Below are 13,670 nucleotides of genomic sequence, written 5' to 3'. Positions count from 1 at the left end.
TATTCAAATACAGACATTTCCAATCAATATGTATATCTGACAGCACAGAACTATAGGAATGGACTAGCAATATCAAAGGCAATTCTCCATTATCTATTTGATTTGTTTTATTTAACAGTCAAAATCAATCTTATTACAGCAAGATAAAGAGGATTTTTTATTTAATGGAATGGTAACAGGGGAGGTCAGCAAGATGACAGAAGAGTTAGGTAAAGTGGAAATTTATTTATCTGTATTATGAACTCTTTTCTGGACTCTTTGTTATGTGTTGAAAGTCTTGCCAATATATTTCCCAATATTAAAAAAAGATGAGTTCCAAATTAGTTAAAAGAAAAAAAAGGTGAAAATACACATTTCAGATGAATTCAGAGATAAAAGAACGATAAAAATTAGAAACAGAGATCAGGCAAACAACAAAGGAGTCTTCACTGCATGCAGCTTTCCCAGTGCCTGGACAACAGTGTGTGTTTACGTGCAAGCAAGTCAACCGGCTGGCTTAGAATGTTCTACATGTTTGTTGTTGTAAGCACTGTCCTTTAAGAAGAAAACATGGCACTGTACATTTCAGGGAATACATTCCTTATTCTATGGTCACATGGTCCTGTCAATTTTGCAGAAGGAGATAATGATCATTAAAGGTCCATGTCACTTCTGTTTATTCTCAACAATTCACTTTTTTTAATTTTCTTTGGAATTGCTATTAACTTTTTTTTTTATCAATTTGTAGCTCAGTCACTTCTGTGGGTTTAAATACAAATTGCTGTTCTACAAAAATCTTATCAGTGATTAGTCCCTAGCAAGATATGGCCCTGAAGTCTATGAGCTGCTTAAAGAATTACTGTAATGACCTGTAGTTAAAAAAGTATTTCAGATGATTATTTGCTTAAACTTATTTAGTGCCAACATATTATGCAGCGCTTTGCTATAGTCAAAAGTCATGTCATTAGCTTTTGCTCAGAGAGGCTCACAATCTAATGTCACTACCATAGTCATATGTCATTACCACAGTCTAAGGTCAATGCTGAGGGGAAGCCAATTAACCTAACTGCATGATTCGGGAATGAAACTCACACCACATGTGGAGAACTTACCAACTCCTTGCAGGCAGCTCAGCATCCTGGCTAAGATTTGAACCTGGGACCTAGCATGTCAAAGGCGAGCATGCCATCCACTTAGCCAGCCATGCTGCCAATGTAAGTACAGTCATACAAAAAGTTAAGTACAGTGACAAAAAACAAAACAAAACATTGTGAATATTTTAGGCATGGGGATTGAAATTTTTAGGGCTGTATAGAGATTTTCCAAAATACTGCAAATGGATCAAAGGTTTTATTGTGTGTGTGTGCACAGAGTATCAGCCCAATTGGGAAGAATTACAGCCGGTTCTGATATTAAATTACTTTAGAACAGCTAGATGTTCTTGGTGAAATATCTTCCTGTGTACAAATCCTGTAAAGCAAAGGGAACCTGTAGAATCATAAAAGCATCATTCAAATTTTGAACAAATTACCATTAAAAAAGTTATAATAGTCGTTTAATATTTATCATGAAACAAAAGAAACAATACCCTTACCTTTAAAATACTTAAAAGGGAACTAAAACTGGCCAATTCACCAGTCAGCTTTACTGTGCTGGCTGCTGCCATTTTTTTTTTACTCTTCAAGTTCATCTATTGCTATCTTGATTGATGACATAACCATAGGTCATAGGCACACACAAGGGAAGAAAGGAATGCATGTGCAATGGAGCGATCAGACAGGTAAGTCCCAATTTTTGCAGAAGGGACATCACCTGTGCCTTTATGCAAAGATGGCCTGCCTGATCATAGACACTTAAAAGTGGAACTTAGTCAATGCTTAAACACTCCAGGCATATTGACATGATCAAATATATATGTGTAACGATATAGAATTAGGAACATATCTTCAGGATAAATAAAGTAAATAAATGATTGCTTAGCACTGAAAAATGGGTTTAGGTCAAACCAAATTTTGGTTGTGTAGAGCCAACCAAAGTAGCCAATTAGTCCAGCTTGGGAGCCAGGCTAGAATCCAGAGGACAAGTGCTCTTATTGTCATTTGGAAATTTAGCTCAAAAATGATATGAGTAGATGGACTTTTTTTCTCTTATATCCATCTATTTTGGATACTTTTTTGGATACGTAGCAGAATATACATACTAATAATATTAATAATATACAGATTTAAAATCTACATTCAGGACTTGATATGTAGATATTACAGTTTACGTTCAATGTCTGCAGCCACATTCTGTTAAAGTAGAACTAACCCAATGTAAAATTGTATATAAGCTTCATCATGTATTTATTTTAGAAGTTATTTTCAATCAGTTTAAATCTGAAAAGTTCAACAAATTGTTATTTAGTGATCCATGAAGATCCCTGTTCAGTTGCTTCCTATTATGGGGTGACAACACTGTCTATCTCTCTAAATGATACCCCTGTATTGTTAGCCTTTCACATACTCCCCTGCTAGATTTTGCATAGGGCCTTGGCATTTTACGTATGCATGGTCCAACATTGTCACTATCAGGATGTTGATTAAGTGATGTGCAGGAAACTCTGGAACAAGTGCTTGTAGACAGGAAATAGGTTGAAGATGCTGAAGGAGATCATCACCACTGAGATGCAAAAATGGATGAGAAAAGTAAAAATTGCTTTTAATGGGTAAGAAACATAGTAAACCAGAAAAAGTAGAAAGAGTTGCACAGACAGTGCCATTCTGTTCTGTAGTGAGGATGGGGGAGGATAAATGGGAAGTATCCCAATGTGTCTTTCCCAAAAGAATACAATAATGGTCATTAGATGACTGTGTTTGGTGATCAAACATGGTAGAATATCCTTATCTCAGGCAACTAAAGTCTACAATATGTACATAGCTTCAATTTCTTCCAGTTTGGGTTTATGTCTATTTAAATATCAAGAACTTTGATCCCAATGGGGGAATAACAACCAATCAATACTTTTCATTAACAACAGAACAGCTTTTGCAGAAGAGGAAACATCACTGCAAGTTCTAGCCAATTATGGGTTTGTTCAGTACAGGAAACCTGAATTTTCTTTCTCGCTCCGAGCAGGGTGTGTCAGCAGACGGCATGTTCACATTCTGTTCTAAAGCTTGCATTTGTGGGACTCAGCTAAGCTTCTGGTGTTATTAGAGTCAAATATTTTGATCTCCAGTTCAGTATTTAAAACCAATACTTGGCTTATTTAGTGATTCTCTGTTAAGAGGGGGGGATACCTCAATTTTGAACCTCTTAATATGCTGGAAATATACGTTTGGCCTCATCGTTGAGCCCTCTTTTTCTTGCCAAGAGATTTTATAAATAGTTATTTGAGCTAACATGTCTTTAACAGTTCATTTTTTGTTCTTGATCTTCAGTTTCAGTCTGGGAGGCAGAGCTAGAGGGCATTTCTAAGCAGTGTCTGAGTCTCGCTGACAGGATGTGACGTCTTCCCAGATGTGGGACCAAGGAGTGAGGGAATGTCTAGATGTGTCCATAAAGGCATGAGTGTCAGAAGGAGAGGACTGCAGAACCCTGTTACCTTAACACTCAGTATGGACCTTTCTGTTGCCCCTTCTGCTTCCAATTACCAGGCTCAGCTGCTCCAGGGTACCCTCGACCTTTTGGCAGCCCTTAACCCCTTCATCCCTGCCAGTTACTCTGCGCTTAACCTGAAATGACAGGGTGTTTGTTTTCACATTATTCTGTGGGTGTTCTCCATATGTGCAGTGCTAAGTGTTTGTTTGTAGCATTGCTTGATTACTTGTACAGTGTCTTTCTGATACTCAGCAGAAAGATAGAAGGAACACAAAAAAGAAATATCCACCACTATATAAAGCGTGTGTACAACAAAAATACCTATTTTATAGATCCATGCGATAATTGCTTAAGCAGGATTATCTTTTTTTCTGCCCTGTCTTTATTTAGCACTATAACAAGTTATAAACTCACATTTACCCTGCAGGATAAACTTTATTAGAAGCATTAAATATACTTCCCCTATGTAGATTGTCACGACACATCAAATTCAAAACGCCTTCCAGATGCTAATGATTTTTTTACAGATTTTACCCCAAGGTGCCAAAAAGTCATCTCCAGACTATAACTGGTTCCATGTGTGTGACCAGAGACAGTAACTGGAACTAGCAGGGGCGCGGCAAGCCCTGGGCGTAGAACCACTGATGGAAATACCAACTTCTGCTTTTGTGGGTGTTTACGCTATTTGAATAACCTGCATTGGCAAATTCATCTTCCTTTCAACGCTTTAGTTTGCTTTCCCCTAATAATCTGGGACAGCTAGAAATGCCTGTTACGGAGTCATAAGTAACCTCAATAAGAAAATTTAATTTTACAGCCAGTCAATATAATTTATTTTCTCCTGTACTGTATTTTAGAATTCTCTAGACACTTTATATAGCTCACATGTTGCTGATGAATCTGCTTGGAATTGTACTTTAACAGTGCTTTGAACTTATTTTATCCATATTGTGCACCATCATGCTCAACAAAATTCATTTCAAGCTGTAAAATGTGAAATACATAATCAGCTTGTAAGGTTGTTTGGTCGGGGTTTTTCTTCAGTATGTCTTATTTCGCAAAGCTTTGGAAGATGTTGGTGCTAGGTAATTAGGAATAGGACGCCTGTATGTAACAGCAAATGTTCTTTACATTGCCATGTAAAGTTGTTATGCTGCTGTGTATGAGCTGTTCTCTTATCAGCCCTTTAACACTCTGTGAGACTCCCAACAGCAATCTTCACACAAATGAAAGACAGGAAGACTGGCAGGACAGAATCTCCTCCTGCCAACATCATTACTTCTTAAAGGAAACTTGTACTGGTTTTGCTGGAGTAGTGTGGAGACTGAAATTTCTCTTCTTTTTCAAATGCTGGTTGCCAGGTTTCCAATCTATTATTATCAATATTAAACAGGATTTATATAGCGTCAAAATATTATCCAGCGCTGTATATTAAATAGGGGTTGCAAATGACAGTCAGAGACAGACAGTGACACAGGAGGAAAGGACCCTGCCCTGAAGAGCTTACAATCTATGAGGTGGGGGATGTATCACACAATATAAGGGGGGTTATGGCATGGTGGGAAGTAATGCAGGTTTTATTAGACAGAAAAAATGGATAGGCAGGTTTGAAAAGATGGGTTTTGAGTGCTCTTTTAAATGAGCAGAAAGCAGGAGCAAATCAAAAAAACAAAAACGAGAAAGACCATTCCAGAGAGTTGGGGCAGCTCTAGAAAAGTCTTGGAGCCGTGCGTGTGATGAGGTTATAAGTGAGGAAGTCATTAGTAGATCATTGGAGGAGAAAAGAGAGCAGCTAGGGGAGTATTTTTCTACCAGGTCAGAAAGGTAAGTGGGACAAGAACTATGGAGGGAATAATACAATCAGTAGCTTCAGAATTCCCTGGTCTAGAACAGGAGTTTTTATTCCCTACTGATCTAAACACTTGTTTTAGATCGGTAGTTCAGAAAGTATTGAAGCCGCTGATATCCACGCAGCTAGTTAGCCTTTTCAGAAGAAGGGCAGCAGTGGTGGCCCATGTACATGTTTCCTATAGAATCAATGGCTTTCATTTTGTTCTAAGACTATTTTTAAACAAGTGATACATTTTTCATCTTCTTGATTACCTGCAGCAAAATTACAGGCAAATCTTGCCACAATGCACTTTTGGTTTGAGAAATGTCCCTTGACTGATAGTGGGCTTTAGTAGCAAGCGCTCTGTGATGGGATTTTCTGCAGGTTTAGCACTAATATTGCTAACACACAGTAATTCAGTTGTTAAAAACACAATTAGATTTAAAACTGCTTGTTACAGTTCTGGGATTAGTTGCATGATGAGGTTAATTGATGAGCATACACTACAATTACTAAGGATCAGCAGCTGGAGAAGGCTGAATGGAATGGAATAACCTGCGCTGATACTGTCTTACCATAAAGACATATACTGTCTGTGTATGTTTGTATGTATGTGTCCTGCTATTAATCAAATCAGAGGACCTGAAATATAAGCTATTGTACAGGTAGTAATGTACTGTAGTCACATTTTCCCCCAAGCAGAACCATCTTTTCTTAAAAAACATGAGGTAGGAAATTCAATTCAATTTATTATTATTTTCACAGCTGTATATTGTAGTGACCCCATATCTTGTATCACAGAGCCATATGATAAGGGTGCTGTTTAGAAAGATAACATTTTTTTTTTATTTAAGCTCATTTCATTATTTTAACTATGGCTCCATGTAAAATGTGTTTTGCTGGAAAGATGCATCAGTAAAAACTTTTTACAAAGCTTTTCACCTGCACACACCTTGAATGTTAACAGAGTCTTATATATCTATATATATATATAGATATATAACATGCTGTTAAATCTTTTCCCAATAAACCAGGTAGAATACTAATAAATTATATATGAATAAGTCCACTTTTTACTCTATAGAAAACCCTAAAGCTGGGTATCACACTTAGTTGTGGTCTTTTTCTGCTCTGTCTCTCTGTCTTGACACCTTGTTGCCATTTTTCTATGGTGTCTCATATTGTTTTACTCTGTGTTATCAGGTTTATAGGCTATATTCTTTACTACTTCTCACCTCTGCTTTACTCCTTTATCCCACAACAAAGTGTAAGATGATGGTTTGACAAGATGGCACATGACTGTGAACCACCAACAGTTTCTATACCACAATTTGAGAAACAGTGATTTAGACTACTGCATACTTTGATGTTCCAAATGTCTTCTTTTATATATGTGAAAGCTGACCTGTGTGAATCAAAAATCAGTTTATTACATAGGGGTCCGCTCAAATATCTATATTAAATTTTAGGATTTTATTTTTGGATAAAATGGGAGGGGTTTAAATATTATTCAGGTTTTAACTAATGATTGTATTGCCATTGGGGTGTTGTAATCCTTTCTTTGTGCAGTTGTTCACAGTCATCTCAACGACACTAACATTTAGAGAAAAACTTACCAAAAATCTAAAACTAAGTAAACAAAATTTTGGTATTAGATATACTTTACAGGAAATCTGGGAGAATCATAGAGGTTGCTATTGCCAACAGTTTTTTGTTAAGTGCTAATTGTCTGGCCATCATGATGATGGATTGGCTTTAATGCTTCCTGAGTCACTGATCAGGAGATAAGGAATTCTGACACCTTTTTACTGCATGTATGTTCCACATCTATGACAAAAGTTATTTCATGGTTGGCCAACATGGGTAGCTCCCATACCTTTCTCATGACAGTGCCAAAGTGGAAAATATTCAAAAAATGTAAAAAAAAATATTGAAATTATTAAGATTTAGAATCAACTAAGCATTGATGATATAACTGAATTTGTTACTCAATCGATTCCATGTTTCCTTACTTCTGAATATAGGATCTGGTAAATAATGGGTAGCAGGGTAGCACACTGGGTAGCAGAGATGAAAAACACATGGAATCAAGAGGTGAGAAAACCTAGCTTGGATGGATAAACAGAGGAACAGTGAAGAAAGACGTGCAAGTTAGAATACGGGAACAAAAGGGAAAACATAGCAGAGAATAAGCAAAAATACAACAAAAAGCTAAACCATCAAAAGTAAAATAAACATCTCTAAAGACAGGAGAAAGTTATGATATGTCAGTCACGATATATAAGTATATTTATAAATATCATTTAACACTTAAAAGGAGTTAAAGAGCTTTGAAGATAACAGGAAAAGTGTGAGAAGGAAAACATTTAGCGGTGTAACTGCAGAAAAAAGGGAAATGGTTCATGAGAAAGGAAAGTAAGAGCGTTTAAAAAAAAGAAGCTATTCCGAGATGGAAAAATATGGAGAAGGCACCAAGAGAAATAAAACCAGGCAATGGAGGAGGGGAGAACGGGGGAAAGGGGGAGACGGGATGAAGAAAGGGTGAACTAGAGGAGAAAGTAATAGGGACCAGAAGAGGGAGAGAGAGGGCAGGCGTGTAATAGTATCAATGCCTTGGAAAATTGTGTAGCAGGCAAAGAAGGAAGGACTGACACAGGGCTGGGTCACATGGAGGTTACTGCACCCAAAGGGGGTTCTGGCAGGGTTCATACAGAGCTGGCTGCCTGCATCTTACTGACAGGGAGGGGAGAGAGAGGAAAGGAGGGGGAGATGGATTCCCTCTCACAGGCGACTCATATTGAAAGGAAAATGCAGAGTTTCACGCCACAGGAATGTACCACTACATCCTGACCTAAGGGGAGAAAGGGAGCCAGAAAGACTGAAATGGATTGACAGAGAGGGAAAGAAGTGGGCACTGTAGGTGTGCGTTTACATGCGTGAAGTTTTTTTTTACCCCCCCCAAAAAAAAGGGAAGGGGAAGGAAGGGGACTTTAGAACATGGACAAAAAGCCAATACAAAGAAACAAATAAACTACTAACTAATAAACATTTAACGCGTACATATTTCCGCACGTACGTATACACCGACACTTGCTGCAAGAGCTTTTTCACACTTTTATCACCACTTAGCACATCTGCTGCGTGCAAAAAAAAAGAAATATGGCCTTAGGGCTGTAGATATGTATCAAGATGATGAAATCGGTTGAATACAGTAGTACTTAAGAAACATATTTTACTCTTTCTAGTGCTTGCGTGAAACATGATATGTACCTCTTTTTTTTCATCCTACTCTAAGCTCCTGTTTATGGGGGCTGCTGCTAAGTTCAGGCTAAGAAAGTTATTGGGAAGTCAGAAGATTGAATAGGCTAAAGGTGCTCAACCTGGGGGTATGGACTCCACGCGGGTCCTACAATCTGTTTTAAAGTACTCAGATTGCTGGTTTTTCAATAAATTGAATGTGTAACTTTATCATATCTAGGAGCATTGAGAAAACCAATACTTGATGAGTGTGTTAATAAAGTTTTTCCAAACTTTTACTAGTAGTGCGTCATCATTTGAGCCTTTGCTGTGCTCTCAGTAATTGTGGTAATTAAGTTTTTCAGAAAACTGTCACAATCAGTATGACTTGTATTGCCTACTTACCATTTTATCCTTCATGGCCTGCCCTCCGGTCTGTGGTTATATTCTCTGTGCTGGGCAGTTAGTGGTAGAATACAATTTTCAGACATTAAATATAAATGCATAACACTTCTACAGGGTGTACCCAGTCTGTGTCTCCCATATTGCCGCCATGTAAATCCCTTTGCATACCCTCAACTGTGCAGAAACAGAACTCCACAGTGCGGAGCCAGAACTCTCAACAATCCAAAACAAAAATTGCCCAAAGTGCACAACTAAAACCCTCAACAGTTTAGCACCAGGACTTTTCCCAGTTCAGAACCAGAATCCTCCACAGTGCAGAACTAAAAACCTCCACACTGCAGAACCAGAACTATCCACTGTGCAAAGCCAGGACTCACAACATCACAGAACCAGAACTAGCCAAGGTGCACAACCAGAATGCACAATGCCCAATGCTGTGTTTTGTGGCACTATCTTTATATACCAAGGTTCATGATAAAATGCAGAGGTAGATGACATAATAGTTCTTTTAAGGTAAACTACAATATTTAATAAGTAAGAGAATAAATTGGAAAACTATTAGGTAATATGTGAGTAATTGTAGGTAGTTTAATAGTAGGTAAGCACAGTGTGGGCTTTAGCAGCAGTTCTATGTATTTATACTTCTTTCATTTCTGGTCCATAGAAAAACATTAACCACGTCCTACTGAAAAAATGTGCAATGTTTCCTAAAGCAGCTTTGCTTCAGCCCTTGTGGGTCATTTATGACTAAAGCTTTTGAAACACCTGAACAGCTGCATGCAGCAGTTTTTAAGCCAGGCTCATTTCTCTCACGTGTTGTGTATTCTGCCATAGCCAGCAATGAGCTGTGCTTTAGATATGCTTTCTCCAGCCTAAAAGTTCAAAGTAAAGTGTCCAGTCAGTTGGCTGCTAACTTTCTCCATTATTTTGTACAAGCTTTATGCTACTTCTATTAATGGGAGGGGGGGGGGGGGGGATCTATTAATAATGACTAGTCCACTAGTACTTACTATATTCAGTTGCATTAAACTTGCTTATTTAGTGTGAGCACATCTCAAAATGCTGCACAAAAAAGAAGAAAAACACCTGTAGAGGAGAGAAAATGTTAGCTAATCTATCTACCTCTAGCACTCACCAAAACAGCGACCGTACCATCCTTCCAGCAAGGTCCCAGGGGGATGCAAGATAGTCCAAATCTTGTGAAAGATGCCACAGAACCTTTTGAGTCATCTTGGGAGATTTGGGCTATTCAGCATTTGACTGGCCCATGTGGAAGGATGATGCTGCCGCAGTACGGGGTTGGTCAGATATTTAACTAACTTTCCTAAGATAAGGTTGGTGGTCATAACTAAATAAATAGATCTCATGTGTACATATGGTATACTGTATGTTAAATAGATATTATGATTAGAATGATATTCATCTACCCTCTCATTTCTGTACTTTTGCTGTATAAGGCAATACAATCCCAGCCTAATATCCTCTAGTGTAATCTATATTGGCATACCAAACTAAAGCATCACATTCTTTAGGTCATTTATACCTATCCTGGGTATTGCTGGCCCTCCATGGTTTCCTGTGATAATATATTTAGGATATAGCCATGGCAAGATTTGCAGCCCTTTATGTACTAAAACTTTATGGTCACTTTGTATTCCCGATTATATGTAAGGGAAATATCTTCACCCAATTTACTAAACGAAGCAAACCTTTACTTAGCAAAATGCTCATGCTTTTCTGTTTTAGTCAACCAACCTGAATGTGTCTTTAATGAGAACTGTCTGCATTGCTTTATAGCAGCCAATTAGGTACAAACCTGCTCTGCTCATTACAGAATGACAGTTCTACTTTGCCTGGTTACTGTGAGGAAATACAGAGACACAGGAAAACAAGGTCTATTTTGGCAGCATTTACCTATCGTTTGTATTCAGCAGATAAGAGTGACCTAAAGTAATGCTAATATATTAATCAGTTTTGAATAGATTTATAAAATTAATTATTTCAAACTTAGGAATTTAACTAAGGCCTGTTAGTAGCATGCTGGTGTTTTCTTCCTATCTAGGATCAATCCAGCCAATAGCAATAAATACACATGCGCATACACCCAGCAAAAAGACGCAATACATGGAGGCTTTGTCCTGGTCCAGGCAAACATATATTTTCCCATGCAGTATCATTATTATATTTCCAGTCTGTGATCTTTTTTACACCCTCTGTGCAATGTCACACAGCACAGAGCATCTGCTTACACTTGTGTTAATGGGAAAAAGTCTTCATCCTATTCATCGTGTACACATGATATATTGAAGCACCCTGTCAAAAAATGTTTATAGAGCCAGCCAAGGAGAACAAGTCGCTTAGAATTGTAATACTTTACATTTCACAATCTTTATATTTGAGTAAGGTGATATCATTATGAGTTTTCTATTTTACATATTTACTGTATCCTCTAATGTGGTTTTTTTTAAACGTTCTAGATACTTTAATTAGAAAAAAAATCTTCACAAATGATTAGGGATTCAGTGTGAACCTGCGAAGCTAGGAGGACATTCTCCTAGCATACAATCCTGTTTCTGGTGATAATTTGCCAGCCACCACATTGCTAGATAGGGCAGAGGGAAATAATGACTTTTTTCTCCCTTGCTGCCTGTAATGCTGCAGAATCTCCCTTGCCAGGGAGAACGCAATGCCTCGCTCATCTGGCCAGCAAGGGAGCCACACTGTGGAAACAGGTGAGTATTTCTCTGCCCTGTATAGCTGTTCTATCACTGGATAGCTGATGTCTGATGTTTCTAGGAAACTTCCATGGCACGATTTTCAGATTTGATTCTGACTGCCAACACTATTACTGGTATCATTTTCCATCTTGCTTCACGCCTTTTTTTTTTACATTATAGCTGTAGTAAAGTTGGGCTCCATGTTGCAGTGAAGTAGGATACCCTCTATATACAGGCTTTAGGGAAGGGTAAACTGGGCAAAAACCTTCAGCCCCCACCTTCTCCTTGGCCACATTTGATAGAATGGCAGGGGTGCAGGAGCTGGAATGCTGCAAATTTGGACCCCCTCTTCAAATTTGCCCATATTGTGAAAACTTATTTCTGTCTAAATAATATAATCAAGCAGCATTATGATTGGACCTGACCATTATATCATGCTAGGATGGTAAAAAAAAACATTTCAGTGAATCTTCCAATATCTATATAAACAAGTTCACATCCTATGTGTGTCAGTGGCCTGTGGTTTGTTGCACAGTCCTTGTTTAAAAAATGATCACCTGGATTTCCAGCTCTGTTTACCTCTTAGTTGGTACCCAGTCTTGAACAATGTTTTATATGAGGGCAAGTAGTGCAAGTAGTGTAAAATCTCATCTATAGACTTTGCCCAGTTGTTATACAAACTAGAGGAAACCTTATGAATTGGGTGCCATGTTTGTGTGGATACCTCTAATTCAAAATTGGAACAAGATTTCTTTTTAAAATACTATTAGTAAAAATGTGTAAAATATTTATTTATTATTAAATAGGTAAAATACCATGGAAATGTTCTGCACTGGGATACCGGTGAGTAAGGCAATGTATAGAAAACAATTAGCTGCTGACTTTAGCAAACAGATTGCTTCACTGGAAGGCGTTAGCTGGTAAATGTACAGTAAAAGAGCAAGATTTGATCTGATTACCTGCCCTATGACAAAATATCCTGATTTACAGAAGAAAAGATTGCTGTTTATGTCAAGTGATAATTAGTTGCTGGAAAAGTAACATATATCTGATCTAACGCTGTACTATAAAGGAAACAGAAGACTTAAGGTTAACAGGCATTTATAGGTTTAGGGATCCCTTTTTACTAGAATTTTGTGCTAGAAATGGCCTTGCAAAGCAATTAATAGCAGTCTTTTTGTTCTTTTTTCAAAGCCAATGGAGGAAGTTATCCAACAGGTGCAATTACTGTAAAGTGTCACAATTGCCTTTATAACTTTTTACACCAGTTTACTCTTGTGCCTGTCCCCCACTGTGTTTGTAATATGCCACTGATGACCCTGATTGGCTCCACTTAGTCTTATGAGCCACCTTCAGCCATTGTCAGTAATTCGGTGCTACTTGGCTACTTCATACACAGTTCAGTGAACGCTGATGTCTCATCCATTTCCTATTGGACTGTAATACTGCTTTTATTATTGCCTGCATGTCACATCTGTGTTTGCAATCAAGATAAAAAATACACTATCTCTCTCCTCCTATTGTGTGATACTTCCCCCACCTCCTAGATTGTTAGCTCTTCGGGAAAGGGTCCTCTCCTCCTCCTGTGTCACTGTCTGTATCTATCTGTCATTTGCAACCCCTATTTATTGTACAGCGCTACATAATATGTTGGCGGTATATAAATCCTGTTTCTTAATAATAATAATTTGTAGTAACAGTGAGGCTACATTCACATATGTGTGTTTTTATGTGGTATGGTTGCAGTGCATTGCATTTTACTTCATTTTACTATTTTTTTCTATTGTAATAGTGCTTTGCTGTAAACTATACTGAAGATTCAAGAAGCAAGAATTTTTTTAAGGCACTGCACTTAAACACATATAAATGTAGCTTAAATCTGGCAGCTTTTGGTAGAGTGAGGTCATTTAAGGCATTTT

The 13,670-nt window shown here is 37.8% G+C and overlaps 1 protein-coding gene across 2 annotated transcripts in view; it reads left to right on the top strand.

The window, feature by feature from the left end:
* RARG (retinoic acid receptor gamma) overlaps window positions 1-13,670 on the top strand; it is a 131,865-nt gene that overhangs the window by 80,443 nt on the left and 37,752 nt on the right. The window lies entirely within an intron of this gene.

This window comes from Pyxicephalus adspersus, chromosome 1 (genome assembly GCF_032062135.1).
Source record: "Pyxicephalus adspersus chromosome 1, UCB_Pads_2.0, whole genome shotgun sequence".
Classification (NCBI taxonomy): Eukaryota; Metazoa; Chordata; class Amphibia; order Anura; family Pyxicephalidae; genus Pyxicephalus; species Pyxicephalus adspersus.
This window is presented reverse-complemented; position numbering and strand designations above follow the sequence as displayed.